Genomic DNA, 18,074 nt, shown 5'->3' with positions numbered 1-18,074 from the left:
TCACATAGTCAGTCACTCTGACTGGCTTGGGGGAAGGAGCACTCTCCAACCCTTCCTTAATCAGGGTGTCATGATGCCTACCCCCGGGGACCCAGACCAAGTCCAGCAACCCCGGAAGCAGGCATCAAGTTATCCTAAGCAAGCCCAACAACCCCTGCTAGGGGCTATTTGGGTCCAGTCCTGGCGCCTATGGTGCCAGGCTCATATGGAAAGTCAGTCCTGGCGCCATAGGCACCAGGTTCATAGATTAAAACTTACCTGATGCAGACCATGCTGCAAACTTACCTGATGCAGACCATGCTGCAAGAGCTCCAAGCCAAAAGAGGCTTGGAAGGGACTACTTTACTTAGGGACTATTTTTTTACTCGGGCGGGGCTGAGGAGGAATACTTACCTGGGACTACTTTGGTGGCTATTTAAACCACGCCCGAAGAGCAGCACACGCTTCGCGTTATTCTGCATCCAGCAGCGTAACGCTCACCGTGCCTGCAAGTCTGCATCCAGCCTTCTGCCACGCCCGCCTCGAGTTTGGAGCTCCTAGAAAAAGGGAGAAAGAAGGAGTAAAGGTTAGAAGAAGAGCAATACCTTTGATCCTTACCTGAATTCCCGATCCATCGTGCCTTCGAGCTCGAAGAAAGAAGTTATTTTATGCGCGTCGCCTCGCCTGCTGCAGCGCCGTGCTGAACTCACCGGCCTTCGCAGCATCTTCACATTCCACCGCACCCTCCTGCATGTTCCCGTCGCACTCTGGCACCTAAGGAGAAGCCAAGAACAGCAAGGTGAGCCAAGGGAATACACAGATGAATATTAGTTACCCCCCCATAGACTTACCTGATTTTACCACCGGGGGTACTATTCCTCTTCATGGGTCGGCGCAGCTTCCACTGCATCTTCGCCGAACCCCGGCCCCTAAGGGGAAACAAAAGGACAGCAAGGTGAAACAAAGGAACTAACAAGGGGAACCCTCCTCACCACAATAGACTTACCTGATTTTATCGCCGGAGGTATTATTCCCCGAGACTTTATACTTTCTCTCAGCGCCTGAATAAGGGAGAAAGCAACAGGTTACATATTGACATTATTTTATCGAACTGTGTTGGAAAATACAAATCCTTACCAGAATACTACCGGTTGCCACGAGGAACTTTTCATTAGGGTCAAGCTGCAACCTGTAAGGAATCGGACAAAAGTGAAAGTCAGGCATTTGAACTCTTACAAACTTTATACTTACGGCGTCTTGCCGGGAATCTCAGAGTCAATATTGTTCTGGAACTCACCAATTCCTTCGAGCCAGTGAAGCAACTGGTTATCAACGTGCCCCTGCGCTCAATGCAGGATGGAGAGCTCATCTTTTCAAACCATCAGGTGAGACTATAAGAGGGGACATCAAAGGTGATCTGTGGGGAGAACAGTGGGGGTGGGTGGATTTACACTCAACTCCACGGGTGGTTGATGCCCTTTCTCCATTTGCAGAAGAATATTCCTACGAGCCAAGCAAACGAAGCTAGGTGGGCCAGTCCAATCCGTCATCTCAGCCCTACGCGTCACATTGGTGGAGACCGCAGCTGTCCAGTTCTGATCAACGCCTCTGTGGGCGCCAGGTGAGCGTAACACAGGGCCAATGGACCTCTGACTGGATGGTCATAGAGAAGTTCGAAGGGACTGAATCCTACTCCCTCCTGAGGGTCTTCCCTATATGCAAAGCAAAGGCATGGCAGTAGAAGATCCCACTTTCTTCTAAGGGCTTCCTCTAAAGCACCTATCATGCTCTTCATAGTTCTGTTAAACCTCTACGCCAACCCGTTGGTTTGGGGATGGTAGGCAGTTGAGAACTTGTAGGTGTCTCCACAGGTTTTCCACATGGCTTGCATGTAGTGGGACATAACATTTGATCCCCTGTCAGATATCACCTCCTTAGGAAAACCTACCCTGATAAAAATACCAAGTAGAACCTTAGACACAGCCGGAGCCGTAACAGTCCTCATAGGCATGGCTTCAGGAAATCTAGTGGCATGATCCACTACAACCAGGATAAACCTGTTGCCTGAAGCTGTGGGAGGGTCAAGAGGACCAACAATGTCAACCCCAACCCTCTCAAAAGGAGGCACCAAGAGTGCCACATTCTTGGCTCCACTCTTGCCAGAGGTTTTGCAAGTGTGGCAGCTTCTGCAGAATTTGTCTACTTCTGAGACCATTTTAGGCCAGTAGAAGTAAAGAGAGAGCCTTTCCTTGGTCTTCTTAAAACTTAAGTGACCAGCCAAAGGTATCTCGTGGGCTAACTGCAGAAACTAGAGTCGGTTCGCTAGAGGTACTACACGTGGTTTTTTGCAGTCTCCAGGGGTTGACTCAGTCGGTTCACTGTAGAAGAGGCGATCTTCCCAGTGTAACCTATACTTCCCAGGCTCAGTCTCATTGAGCTGAGAAACTGCCTGTAGGCAAAGACCTTCCAGGGTAGGACACTCTCTTTGTCCTTTGCTGAAATCTGCCCTGTTGAGTCCACCTTCTGCCAGTAAAGACTGCAGCTCAGGATGGTCAACAGGGTCAAGATCTCCCACCAGAGTAAGATCTTCTTCTAGATCTGATTCCTCAGTATCTAGCTGAACCATACAGGGTTGAACCTCACACTCAGCCTCAGCTGGTGGAGGAGTCACAGATGTGAGTTTGGACAGTCTTGGAGATGTCCTTCTGGGCACAGGGGTGCTTTCTGGTTTCTTGCTGGTAGACTTGGGTTTCCCCTTTGTCTCTTTCTGTCCTGCAATAGCAGTAAGTAAGTCCTGTGGACTTGGGGTGATAGTTTCCTCTATCATGTCCCCTGGAGAGCCTCTCAAGGTTCTCTCCCTTGCAGACCTTGTGAGCTCCTGCTTCCTTCTGCTGGTGGGAATGGGGGTACTGGACTTAAGGCCATTACCCAGCAGGACCCTCCCAGGTACGTTATTCTGCACACTTACAGGTATTCTGACAGTCATGTCATTACACTGGATGAGAGCTGGTAACTGGGGAACCATTTGCACAGGGCCCCCAGCTAACTTGGTTAGGTGTTTGTGTGCGTTAGCAACATCCTCCACCTTGAAAAAACATTCATCAACCACAGTTATGCTGGTTCCAGTGTCTTTGATGGCAGGGGTTTCCTGACCATTCACAAGAACACTATCTTCGTAATACTCTTTAGTATTATCTGGGATTGAGTTATAGACATCTAAGTTCTGTTATTCCCAAAGACCCAAGGACACTAATGAAACACTAGCTGAGACTCTCATGGGCTCATCAGCTAGTAACTGAAAATTTCCACTGGCCATAGGTACTTCATCCACCTGGGAGAAGGCTAAGGAGGCAGTGTGGACCCTTGAAGGTTTGCCCTTACATCTGGGATCCCCTTTCACATGGTCAGGCAACCCACAAACAAAGCATTTTTCAAATGCTCTCTGGAATGAGGGTTTGTTCTGACCCCCATCTGGTTTGGGACCAGATGGTACACTAGCCTGATTCAGTTTCCCTTGTGGATTACCCTGATTATGTTAGGGCCCTCTTTTGGATTGGAATTATTGGAATTCTCTTTGTTGTCTTTCTTTGGCTGCTTTCCCAAATCCTTTTTCTGAGTGACCCCAGAATCCTTGTGTGTAGCCCTGTTGGCCACCCACAATTCAGCAGCCTTAGCTAGCTTCTTAGGATCTATCTCCTTTGAATCAGCCAAATGTTGTCCGAGCTCAGGGGAGCAGACATCAAAAATAGACTCCAACATTACAAGATTCCTCAAACCTTCATAAGTGTTCACCTTGTAACCCTTAACCCAACCATCTAAGTTTTTCAAACATTCACACACCCAGGTAGCCCAAGGGGTACCATCATGCTTTTTGAGGGTTCTAATCCTCTTAAGATACTGGGAAGTGGTCTTCCCAAATATAGCTATTAATGCTAGCTTCATACACTCATAATCCTGTTTATCCTCCTCCCCCAACTCCACTACAGCATCACTTGCAACAGGGGGAAGCCTAAAGAAAAGCCAGGGAATCAGCTGATTCCCTGAGATACCTTGAAACCCATGATTGTACTCAAACATTGCTAACCAATCCAAAACATCAAGTTTAGTCTCATACATACCAATCATTTCCTTTGGCATACGGGGTCTCTTAGGGCTGGAAGACCTAGAAGACTCTGGGAGAGAAGCATTTTCTACAATTTCTTCATCTCTAGTTCATGATTCAGCTCCATTTCTCTGAGCCTTAACTCTTGATGTTTCATGGCAGTTTGTGCATCAATACATTTCACTTCTAATTCAAGTCTCATTTCCTCAAGTGCAATAAACTCAGGAGTAAGAGTAGGACCCGTGGGGTCCCTGTGGACAGAGGTTGTACTTTCTGAGCAGGCAAAGGAGTTGTAGAGTTTCCTAACAAGGACTCATCTACTTCTTCTAATGTAGCACTCTCAGAATCAGAAACATCAGTATCCACATTTGCTGGAGGGGAAGGCCCTTCTGACCCACTCCCCAGACTTTGTTTTCCCATTAACTTTGCAATAAATTCAGATTTCTTTCCTTTACCAGAGAGACTCCTCTCCCTACACATGGTTCTCAAAACCTCAGCACTGTAGTTCAAGAGACCCTCTTCAGTGTAGCTTTCCATATTTGACATGATTTCTCAGTTAAATAGAATTAGTGGTGCTAGCCTTGTGGTTAGTTGAACCCAAGTAATAGCAGCACTCTAGGTGTAATTACTCTACTTCCAAATCCTCACCGCTGTACACCAGTGTTAGGCAGAATCCTGTGCAGTGCCCTTAGGGACCACTACACACAATTAAGACTACAGGTGGCAATACAAGTTTTACCTTTGGTACAAGCATGTAGTACCATGTTAAAGTGGTAGCAGTAGCGGAGCAGCCAGGCTTATCTCAAGAATATATGAGCAGTAGCAGAGATTACACAAAGGGACCACAATTACTGTGACTCAAGCAAACACTGACTCAAGGTTTCAGATAAAAAATATAAGTACATTTATTTTTAAACCATTTGTTTTAAACACAACACTTCTTTTAATTCAAAATCACACGTAAAATATACTACAACCAACCAATTCACTTTGTACAGTATAGCTCAAGGTAAGTACCCTGTGTTTTGACAGACCCGTGTTGTGAAACAAAAGACGTTACTGGGAATACACTTGCAATCACTTTTTGACAGTAATGACAGTTCGGTCTTACTAAATAAACGCGTATCCGTGGCAAGAAATGTTACCGGGGCAAAACACACTTAGCACCTGAGATACCCAGAGAGAGTTGGGGGCAAAAATCATAGGCAATACTTTTGTCAAGGCAGACAGAACCAGAGAACACTCATGGACAGAAATTCAAGAGTCAATAGGCCGGAGCCATTGTCAAGTGGAAACAAGCTCCTGTTGTCGAGGATCACACAGTCGGACAGTTCACGATTCAACGTAGCCAGGAGTACTTAGATATTGTCGAAAGAAGAAGCAAAAGTTATAAGAAGGAGAGGAGACAAGGGCAAGCCTTGGAGATGAAGAGAAAGGGGTTCACCCTAATTCCTCAAGCAGAACACAGTACCTTATTCAATGAAGAAGCTGGTGGCACGGCAGTTGTTCCTGGTAGTTTCCTGCAGACCCTTGGTTCCTGGAGCTTCAGGGCGAAGGAGGACATCTGGAGGGGTCTGCACCACACAGGGATGAAGCCGGCAGCAGCGACGGTGGATAAAAGGTGCGCTCCTTAAAAACAGGAGAGGCTCTTTAGATGGCTATCCGGACCACTACAGCCGTGTGCAGCGATTTCGACCAAGAAGAGGATCCTCTGGCTGTAGAAGGTGAGCTGGTTATCCCCACCAGGCTCAAGGGAAGAAGACTCCGGACTGGATCTTCTCTGTTCGTCGAAAGGTAGAAAGCTCAGGACTGCAGCAGGGCTTCACCAGGACGGGGTAGTTGCAGCAGCCGTCGTCTTCTCCGCTTCTCTTCGGTTCCTTGAAATTCCAGTGGCGACTGTGGCTTCTAGCCCAAGAGACCTGCCTTTTATGAGAAAATCCCCCATTCACACAGCCTGGCTGTCAATCACGCAGCAGGGGGGTTGTCCAGCCCGGACAACCACCTCAGCCAATCATGGCAAAGTGCGACCTGGGTTTTCTAGGATACCCTGTACAGGGGGTCACTACGCCCCTCCCTCACATTCAGCCCACCTAGACACCCAGGCGCCTAGAGAGGGCTTCTTGGCAGAAGCCTGCCAAAAGACAGTGAACAAAGAAGGCAAACCTGGTTTGCTGTGAGAAGTAAAACACAACAAGGACTTTAACAAAAAGAAATGGTGAATAAACCCGACTAGAGCCAAAAGAAAAAGTATTTGGCCAAGCGGGTTTAAGTTCAAGGCTAATATAATAGCCTAAAACAATACCACCTTTATATAGTATAATCCTGGTAGAAAAGTTAGGGTAGATACCACTGCCATTAGCCAAGTCTAAATGTTAAAAGAGCGAAACAATGCTCTAGGAGGTACAGATAAAAAGGGCTAAGGATTAACTCTTTCCAGTACTCCATGTAAGATGGGGTGTACTGGATCTGTGGTTAAATGACTAAGTAAAGTTAATGGCAACTTGACCCTTTTCTGGGGGACAGTAGTCGCCCCAGAAATGGAGTCGGTGGGAAGTCTAAAAGACAACCCTGTGTCACTGCACTGAAGGTGCTGTGTAACACACAAAATAAGGGGGCTACTTAAGTGGTGTACTCCAGAATCCACAATCACAAAAACAGATGAAATACACATGGCAAAACATGGGTAAGAGTGGGGGAAAAGCTCACACTCTTACCAAGTGGAAAAAATAACTCCAGAAATCCAGCAAAGCTGCTGAGGGACTTACTAGGTGAGGGAAATTAGCCATTGAATGAGAATTCTCCCTAACAGCCGGGCCGAACGTCCAAGGTTGGGTGAGAATACCAACCAATCAGTGAGTTTATGGGGCAACCTGCTATACAATTTTGCATAGACCAATCCACTGTCAGTTTGTTCGCTATAATCAGTATTATACATATTTAGAGGTTGTTTGAGGCGTGCCTCACAGATAAGAGACAGCCAATGGTGTACAAATCCCTATGTATTCTACAAGCAGACAGGTCCCCCTAACCAATCCCTCCCACTTAAAAGTTGTATAGTTTGCCATGTAGGACGACATCATAGCTGACGCATATTGGGGTATAAGACCTCTGTGTAATCAAGTTTGTGTCTGAGTGTGCAAGCATCAGTCCGATATCTGCCAGTTGACCCTACTTTATTGAATTGAGAACAAAGTAGTACTTTGCCATATTCTTTAGATATCAGTGAGTATAGTGCCATATTACCAAATTACTGTGAATTCAAGCAGATGTCCAAGGTCAAATGGTGATATGTTATTATATAGCACTTAAGCTTAAGTGCTTTATTTAGAAAAAATATACATACAATATCACCCAACCTGGTTTGGCACTCATTTATAGACCTCAAAAAGATGAAAGGCTCAGTTGGCCTTTCCGGGATTTGGTCCTGCAAATCACACACACATTCAGCAGCGAGGACTCAACCCACTGAGCTATTTTACCAGCTATAGCTATTTTACAGGCTATAGTAAAATCAGCAATTACATGTCTGAATGTTCTCAAAGTCAGAAAGCAAATTACCCGCTGTAGTGGATCCCATTAAACTGGTAACAGATTTAACACCAGGCCAGTTCATCTGCAGGTCTGGTGCAAAGTTGGCCACATCCTGCGTGAACCTACTTTTCAGGCATCAGAGGTTGGCAAAATACATAGCATTGGGATGGTTCATAACTGTGTATTAAAGAATTTAGAGTAGTGCAGGGAAAGCAGCACACTCACACAGCATCCCATACTCTTGGCACTGGTTACCTCATGCATGCAAAAAAACATCCTTAACAGCATGCCAGGGAGATAGAAAAGATAGACACATTACAACAACGTATTAATTGTGGCACAATGAAATCAAGGGCCACCTGCTGTACTATGGTCAAACATTTCTACACTGTACACAAGCTTTCAAGCACAGGGATTTTGTCAAGTGACCGAGGATACCGAGATGGAATGTCTTGTGATGATCGTAACAGAGACAATCAAAGTACATATCGTTTTTGTCTGCATTGTGGCTTTGAGGTGTTTAAAAACAGACTAAACCAGACTAAATCAGTGACTCAACTCCTGAAGAGTGCCTAAAATCAACCTTTAATGAGTCTAGCAATTATTGTGTAGAATTACAGAAAGACTATTTGTTATTCCTATTCTTTCTTTTTTAAGGTCACTGCTCAAAATGTTACACTAGAGGAACAACCTGCTTTTTTTAAGAGGCCTGAACAAGAAAGCCAGCCACTCCCGAAACAAAGAGCCTCATGGTGCTGGCCACATCCCAGAACTGTTTAATAAAAAAAAAATAAAAAAAATGTTTTTTAAATTTTTGTTTTAGGGGTAGCAAGGGATAATACAAGGGTAGCAAGGGAGACCTCAGGGGTCACATTTGCAACCCCTGGCAACCCCAAATGACTCCTCTGCAACCATTTGTTCGACACAAACAATAATCCATCCAATTTCAATATGGGCCGTGGCTTGCATTGAGGTGTTCTGTCGTCTTTGTCACACTTTTCTTCATCTTTATACATTAGTACAACCTGTACCTTGTGCCCCTGAAAGAGACTGCTAACCCGACACAGTGCTAAATGCACCAAATGCTGGCCTTCCAAGGGCGATATTTCGTGGGGTACCAACATTTTGGGTGCCCCAGACGTGTGGGGAGATGAGGAAGAAGACATACCAACTCCCGTAATACCTCTGTTTCCCTACTGAGTTCTTATGACTGTACCACATATTACTAAATTCTGAGTGATGAACATCATACATTGTATCGAACAATACACCTTTGAACTGATTGTATTTGTTTTCTTCAGCTAAACCCCTTTTAACCTGCAACATTAGGCTCCGTATTATTGTGTCTTGTATTCTCATTCATTTACAATTCACTAGCATGGTCATGTAATTATCACTTAGGGTTGTAGCATCAAACAATTCATCAAAAAATAGTTTTTACATCCCCTTATGTTACACCCCCACTTCCTCTTTATATGACCTAACCCGATAAATGCAGTAGATAAATATAAAAATAGATCAAGAAAAACCCACACATAAGAAAAAATATCCTTCTACAAAGAGGCCGGAGGCATGTAACATTAGTACCACCGACAAATTTCAAAACCTGCGAATACATAGTAGAAATCATCATTTAAAAATCGCATTAACCAAATATTAATGAACCGTTCACTTACTAAAACGTAATTAGTCTTCAAAAAGAAATTCTGTGCATTCTGTTATCACAAAAATCATTAAGTTAAAAACACTCTGATAAAATTCTTGCAGTGGGAGGCATACCACAACTATGAGGTAACGGAAAGTATTACGTCTTTCACCCATGTCTGCAAAATGTATATGGAGATCTCGAAAGGGACCAATTGGATGTGGCAATTTTCTTTAAGTTTTTAATGTCTGACAGACAACACCATTTGATGTAAACATAGACAACAATTTCTGAATATTGAGCACATACCAATCTTCTGGTATGTCTGCGGCAATATGCTGTTTGGACACATGGGTGGGATAATGAAGCGCCACTACAGCCAAATCCTGGGGCATCACCAGCTTTCCTGTACTAACATGTATCCAAACTAAATCAGTTGGGGACTGCACACACACCCTGTCTCTGCCACAATAACCTCTCACTTTGTGGTGCCTGGCCTTGTAGCTCAATTATTTTGGTGATGGGAAGTGCCGTATATGGAACCTGTAACAGCAACTGCATTTTTACAAATGCTGGATGCTAAGGGATTTCTAGTACTAGCAAGTACTTGGCCAGGCTGCCGCGTCTGCTGTTTCGTTCCCAAGGGAGATAAAGTCTGCACCACTTGTTTGGACAGCACACTTGATGACCGCTGTGGGTGTGGGTGTGACAGGGCATGGATCAATCGATCCAACAGGGCTGCATGCTGCACTGGGGACACATATACTCTATGAAATACTCTTCTTGTCCATCTCGACAACCCTAAATAAACTGTGGTGGTAACAGAAACAGAGTCAGAATAAATTGTTACTCAGCATCCTTGCGCTGTCTCAAGTGCATCAATGAGAGCAATCAGTTTCGCTGTCTGGGCTGAATAATTGGCCTGGTAACCTTCGCTGCACAGAAACCTCATACTCCCCATTAACTAGTCTCACCACTGCTGCCCTAGTATGCCACTGGCCTGTCTCCTGGTCAACAATTGAATACCTGTCAACAAAAAAAACACTCTGTCATCTAAAGCATAGTTACATGCTTTGGGAAGATCATCCTCAGGACTCTCATACATAACAGTCATGCACCTCGTCATCATCAGTAATGGGTTCGGACAGAAAAGTAGCGGGATTCACTGTTTTACAATGAACAATGTGAATAGATGGGCTCGAGAAAATCACTTCATAGGCGGAAGCCCTTTGTGTAGTCAATGTGGATTTGGACCTTTCCAATATTGCAAATACAGCATGTTCGATGTATGACATCAATGAACACTCCATAACAATAGCTGCAGACGTCCCAATAGCAAAAGTAGCAGCAGCCAATGCCTGTTCACACGGAAACTGCCCCTGCATAACCGAGTCCAGCATGCCATTGTTAAATGCTAGGGGTATGCAGACTATAGTGCTGTGTTGCATCAAAACCACGGTCATCATCTGACGGTTAGAATGTAAAAAAAGATAGAACTCTTTGGCATAATCAGGAGTTTCCAGTACAGGAGCAGTAGGATTAAAAAAAAAATTCAGCTCCTGAAAACTGGTAACCATCTCATCAGTACAAACAATAGTATTTTTTGTTCGTTGTGCTTCTTTGAGGGCCTGGAGTAATGGTCAAGCATATGATGTGTAGTCAAAGATCCACATGCTCTTGAGTAATTACACAGACCAAGACATTTTTGATACTAGGGCTGGTACCCAGCGTCGGATTGGCCCCTTTGCCACGCCCTGGGGAGTGGGGGCCAGTTTCTGCCCACGCCTGGGTTGGTTTTAAAAAAAAAAGAAATTGGAAAAAATAAAACACCTGCAATGGCATAATTCATCAAAGCAAGGTAACACATGTTTTCTTGCTTTGATGATTGATTTGCATGCATGATGTGTACATCATAAATTATGATCATGCTGCTGCAGCATGCAAAGTCGAGGGGCCGGGCCTGGAGTGGCTGTGCTTTTGTATCAGTGATAAATATGTATCAGTGATAAATGACCAATTTTAGAGTAAAATAAGCATCCATTTCGGACTATGTATTTTGCCTTTCACAAGTTGCAGTAATAGCATGTTTTTTTTTGCCGTTGTCTCTGTTACAATCAAGACATTCCATCTCGTTGTCCTCGGTCACTTGAAAAAATCCTTGTGCCTAAAAGCTTCTGTACAGTGTATAAATATATGACCATAGCACATCAAGTGGCCATTGACTTCATTGTGCCACAATGTATGCTTTGTTGTAATGTGTCCATCTTTCCCATCTTCCTGGCATGCTGTTTAGGATGTTTGTTTACAGGTATGAGGTAATGAGTGCTCAGAGTATGGGATGTCCTATGAGTGCGCTGCTTTACCTAATTTTCCAACCTCTGAAGCCTGAAAGTAGATGCATGCAGGCTTGATATGAGGCCAACTTTGCACCAGACCTGCAGATGAACTCAACTAGTCTGCTGTTAAATCTCAGTTACCATTTTAACCCCTTAAGTGCCAAGGGCGAGGTATCTCGTCCTTGACATTACCTCCGTAGTATCAAGGACGAAATAGCTAGTCCTTTTGGCACCTTGTTTGCAGGGATCGCTCAAAACTGTAATTCAACCCCCGGGCTATGTGAGGGGGAGGACCCCCCTCACTGCCAGAGGGCTGGATTACCTTCAGTTTCACGTCGGCATGCGTAATGCACGTCGGCGTGAAACTGAACGTAAATTCACAGCAGCAGCCATTTTCGGCTGCTGCGGTGAAGAGACAAAGTGAGTGCCATTCTTCATCTGCCTCGATCTCCAGCTGCATTTCAAGCCAGAGATCGAGGCAGGTATCATTGGAAAGGGGAGATTCTCCCCTTTCCAACAATACCCTTTGTGTGACATTGCTGCTCACGGATCGGGTGCAGGGCGCGCGATCCTTGGGCAGCAATGTCACTGGATCAATAGAGATCCATTTGTGACATGGGGGAGGGGGTGCTGCTTACTAGGTAAGCATGGGGCATGGGGCCACATTTATGGAGACCCCTGGGGGCGGATGGGTGACCATCTGCCCCCAGGGGCGGGGGGGAGAAAGAAAAAAAAAAAATATAGTATGGGAAGGGGCGGGTGTCGTTGGAAAGGGGAGCTACTCCCCTTTCCAACGACACCCTGTTTGTAAGCATTGCTGCCCCTGTATTGGGCGCAGGGCGGTCGATCCAGGGGCAGCAATGATCACTAGAGACCAGGGATGTGATACATAGGTGGGGCGAGGGGGGCAGCTTACTAGGTAAGCGCCCCCTGCCCCCCGTTGTCCCAAAGGATGGGGCCACATGAATGGAGACCCCTGGGGGCGGATGGGTGGCCATCTGCCCCCAGGGGTGGGGGACAAAAAAAAATATAAAAATGTTTGTTGCAAAAGGAGAATGGGAAGGGGGCAGGGGGGCGGGGACCACTAGACACCATGGATTTTTTTGGGGAGGGTGTCGTAGGAAAGGGGATATTCTCCCCTTTCCAACGACACCCTGTTTGTAAGCATTGCTGCTCCTGGATTGGGCGCAGGGCGCTCCATCCAGGGGCAGCAATGCCCACTAGAGACCAGGGATGGTATACAGAGGTGGGGGGAGGAGGGCAGCTTACTAGGTAAGCGCCCCCTGCCCCCTGTTGTCCCAAAGCATGGGGCCACATGAATGGAGACCCCTGGGGGGCGGATGGGTGGCCATCTGCCCCCAGGGGTGGGGGTGAAACAAAACAGTTAGCATGGCTGGTGTTGGGGGGAGTGCCCGTCTCCCCCCCACTGGACCACCAGGGAATATTTTTTTATGGAAAGGGGTTGCCCCCCCCACAAAATGGACTTGGGGTCATGTCATGCAGCCCTCCCTGGGGGCAGTTATCTGCTTTTAGGAAGGGGCAAGTAACCCCAGGGAGGGCTGAATGAGATGCCCCTTCCTGTATTTGGTGTGGGGGGAGAGGGTCAACCCCCAGTACATTAGAACATTATCTGGGGGTGTAGGAGGCCCCTCAGCCCCTGCTAAAGGGCAGCTTGCCATTTTGAATTATTTATTTTTGTTTACTAAACCAGCCTTGGCGCAGAGGGTCACATTGGTGTGCCAATCTGGCCCCGGGGTGCCCAAACCTTACTGCCCCACCCACTGGGGGGCCTGTCCCACAATTATTGGGGGTCCTCTCCCCCCACCCCAAATGGAGGGGGGTCTACCTCACGCAGCCGTTTGTAGGAGGCACAGGGAGGCCTGCATGAGGTGCCCCCGCCACCTATTTGGGGTGAGGGGGGAGAAGGCCCCCAAAAATGGTGGGACAGTAAGGTTTGAGCACCCCAGGGCCAGATTGGCACACCAATGTGCCCCTCTGCGCCAAGGGAAGTTGGGTTACCAAAGTAAAAAAGTGAAAATGGTGGAACGCTTTTTAGGAAGCGGTTGGGGTTACCTGTGTTTTAGGCTTTCCCTTTGGCGCCCAGGTAGGTGCACCCACACATGTGAGGTAGCGTTTTCATCGGAACACCTGTGGGAACGCAGGACGGTAGGCCATGTGTTGTCGGGGCGTGTTTCGATGGGTGAGCCGAGTGAAATGTGCAGAAAATGCATTTTTTTCCCACATTTCGGACTTTGCGGGGGTGTGTGGGTAATACATTCTGGGCCGATTTGCACAAATCATAGCTCTGCGGATTCTCACGGGTGTCCTCTTTTCGGAAATGCATGGGGTACCCTGTTTTCCTTTGTGGCCTGGACACCCGAGGCCCATATCTGTATGGTGTGCCCGACTGGAGAAAGTGTGAAATTCAGGTGTCAAAACAGACTTGGGGTTACCTGTGTTTTAGGCGTGCGCCTTGGCGTACAGGTAGGTGCACCCACACATGTGAGGTAGCGTTTTCATTGAGACACCTGGGGGAACGTGGGACAGTAGGCCATGTGTTGTCGTGGCATGTTTCGATGGGTGAGCCGAGTGAAATGTGCGGAAAATGCATTTTTTCCCCCACATTTCGGACTTTGCGGGGGTGTCTGGGTAATAAATTCTGGGCCGATTTGCACAAATCATACCTCTGCGGATTCCCACGGGTGTCCTCTTTTCGGAAAGGCATGGGGTTCCCTACTCTCCTTGGTGGCTTGGACACCCGAGGCCCATATCTGTAAATTCAGATGTCTGAAAAGACTTGGGGTTAGGGGTGTGTTCAGGTTTCCCCTTGGCGCCCAGGTAGGTGCACCCACACATGTGTGGTACCGTTTTCATCGGTACACATGTGGGAACGCGGGAAGGTATAACATTTGTTGTGTTTGTGTGGTTTTCATAACGTTTTGACCCATTTGCTGGTGCCCTTTGTCACACAACTCTTTCATTTCCCAAATGTGACCTACATTTAGTCGCTGCTTTAGGCACCATACACTTTTGTAACCTGCACAAGTCACCTACCCTTGAAAAGGTCTGCCTGTATGCTGCTTGCCATTCCTCACCACATTGGTTTTTCCGATTTACACATGCTAAATGCATCTATTCAGGCCGTGAGCATAAAACTCCTGTGTACCATGGCTCAGTGTTTGGCTTGTGGTATTGCTTATTTTGTAAAACACTACAAAGAATGTGTGCTTTCCTACCTGCAAGAGTCCGGGGAATGTAGCTGAGCATTGCTTTTCTCAAAATTCATAGATGTTAAGTTGCGTATCCCGAGGACGGGGCGTACCTGTATCACCAGAAGTCTTGCGTGCTGAGGTAGCCAGGTCGTGGTAGAGGTAGACTCGTAGCTGATGAAGTCTTCGCAACTGAAGAGTAGTAACGTAAAGAACCAACCCCGGATCCGTCCTGTAATACAGGATTGAACTGGGGCCCGCTCCTGACGCCACGGATGACGCTTCCCAAGATTAACGTGGCGTCAGAACAGTGCAAGCACTGACTGGGAAGGTCGTAGATGTTGTTGACAGGTATCGGCAAAGTATCCCAAGCAGTTATCCAGGATGGTATAAGGTAGCTTATACCGGCAAGCTGAGAGTCCAAGGAATCAATGCCGGTAAGCAAAGAGTCTAAGATACAGGTGCAGGTAAGCCGGGGTCCAAGGTAACAAGACGGGGGGCTGGAGAGGCAGTCCAGGGCCACAGGAGACTCAGCAGGAGGCGGGCAATACAGGCAAGGATGGAAGCAGGGAGGGCCCCCAGGAAGGAGACAGGAGTACACAGGAGGACAGGAAGGGAAGGGAAAGGCCAGAGAGGGGAGTAGGGGCAAGAAAGGACTAGGCCCAGGCACTGGATCAGGACCAACGGATCACGGAACCAGGGAGCGTGGCGGAAGGAAACCAACCGCGTTGAGACGCGATGGGAATACCAATTCGGATTGCTTAAATAGCGGTCCTGTGTGAGAACGAGGCTTGAATCGCGCGGCAATGCGCATGCGCGAGTAGGCATCGCCGCGCGAACGAGGTTTGGAACGCAAACCCGTTCGAACCGATGCGCGAACGACAACCGTGCCCCACACGGGCCAGGACAGAGCAAATCCGCCGGGAAACTGTGCCCGGAGCGACGCGTCTTCCCCACAATCTAAGACGTGGGTACAAACGCCAGGAACCAGTACGCCCCCCAGGGCCCCGCCGCCCAGCACAGGTAGGTGTCCTAACACTATGCTCCCCACCAGAAAGACCCGGAGCACCCGGCTTCCAAGGATTCCTACGAAAATATTCCCGTAGTAGACGGGGGGCATGAATGTTCACACAGGGTTCCCAAGTCCGATCACAAGCAGGGTAACCCTTCCAGTCCACCAAGAACTGAAGCCTACCCCGGAAGAAACGGGAGTCACAAATCTCTTGTACCTCGAATTCCGGAGTGCCCCCCACATCAATGGCCGCAGGCCGAGAATGTGAACGACCGTACGGATCAGACCGAAACGGCTTGAGGAGAGACACATGGAAGACGGGGTGAATCCGCCAAGACTGCGGCAAATCCAATTTGAAAGCTACAGAAGAGATCCGTCTAACTACCCGAAAAGGTCCCAGAAAACGGGGTGCTAATTTAGTTGGGAGATTGCGTACTGGTAAGTTTCTAGAAGAGAGCCATACCATGTCCCCAACCAGAAAAGCTGGTTCACTACTCCTACCTCTATCAGCCTGTGCCTTCATACTCGCACACGCCTTGGCGAGAGCTCCTGTGGCCTGTGTCTGATTCTTCTGGATGACAGCAACCATTTGATCAGCGGAGGGAACTGTACTGGAAGGAACAGGATGAAACGGAATCAATTTGGGATGTAGACCTGAGGAACAATAGAAAGGACTCATTCCAGTGGCCGAGTGTTTGGAATTGTTATAAGCCACCTCAGCTAGATCCAGATGTTTTGCCCAGTTGGATTGAGAAGCATTGGAAAAACAGCGTAAGTATTGCTCCAAAGTCTGATTTGTCCGCTCGGTCAGGCCATTGGTTTGTGGATGATAGCCGGAACTGAGAGCACGCTGGACACCCAAGTGACGGCAGAGTTGTTTCCAAAAGGCAGAAATGAACTGTGATCCACGGTCTGAAATAATCTTCTCAGGAAGTCCATGTAAGCGATAAACAGAATGTAAAAAGGCCTGAGCCATACTACCGGCTGAAGGTACCTTCCGGAATGGAATGAAATGGGCTAGTTTAGAAAAACTATCGATGACTACCATGATGCATGTATTTTCTTCCGAGGGAGGGAGGTCCACGATGAAATCGGTGGCAATAGTATGCCAAGGATAAGGTGCTCTCTCGGTGGGTTGGAGAAGTCCTATGGGTTTCTTTCGTGGAATCTTGACCTGGGCACACACTGGGCAACATTCCACATATTCTCTTGTCTGCCTGGCCCATCCTGGCCACCAAAATTGACGAGAAACCAGTTCCTGAGTGGATCAAATGCCGCGATGTCCCCCGATCTTAGAGTCGTGTAATGCTTGCAGGACGGCGGTCCGAAGTACTTCAGTGGGGAGGTATAACCGAGTGTGAAAGAAAAGTAGACCACCGTTCTCCCTAATAGAAGGGTGTTGAAGAAATAAGGAATACTTGGGGTCCTTTTGAGTGTCCCGTAGAATGGTATCCAAGCATTGAGTTATGACCAACAAAAAGTGTTTGGAAGGAAGTAATTGTTGAGTTCGATGATCTGGCTCAACGTTGTTTTCCAAGGAGCGGGAGAGAGCGTCAGCCTTCAAATTACGTGACTGAGGGATGTAGGAAATCGTGAAATCAAACTGGGAGAAGAACAAGGCCCAACGAGCCAAACGAGAAGTACGACACTGTAAGGAACGTAGATACTGTAGGTTCCGGTGATCAGTACGTACTTCCACAGAGAATCTTCCTCCCAGAAGATGGTGACGCCATTCCTCGAATGCAATCTTTATGGCCAATAACTCCTTTTCAATGATTGCATAATTCCGTTCGCTGGATGTTAGCTTCCGGGAATAATAGGCAACAGGAACCTCCAATCCTATCTGAGGATCGTCTTGAAGAAGAACAGCCCCAACCGCAAAATCGGAAGCATCCGCCTCCACGATGAATGGCCTGTTCTCATCCGGATGATGTAAAATTGGGGAAGAACTGTATGCCTCCTTCAGTCTCTTGAAAGCATTGGTTGCTGCTGTAGTCCATCTGAACGGAGTCTTGTTGCTGGTCAAATCAGACAAAGGCGCGGCTACTTCCGAATAGGCAGGTATGAAACGCCGGTAAAAATTGGCGAATCCTAAGAAACGCTGAAGAGATTTCAGATCGTAAGGTTGTCTCCATTCCTAAATCGCCCTTACCTTGGCAGGATCCATGTGTATTCCGGATTCACTAATAACATATCCAAGAAATTCGATAGTCCTCTGATGAAAGAGACATTTCTCCGCTTTGGCGTATAAATGATTGTG

The sequence above is a fragment of the Ambystoma mexicanum genome, chromosome 6p, assembly GCF_040938575.1.
Source record: "Ambystoma mexicanum isolate Mex_15411 chromosome 6p, UKY_AmexF1_1, whole genome shotgun sequence".
Classification (NCBI taxonomy): Eukaryota; Metazoa; Chordata; class Amphibia; order Caudata; family Ambystomatidae; genus Ambystoma; species Ambystoma mexicanum.
Note: the sequence above shows the minus strand (reverse complement) of the source record.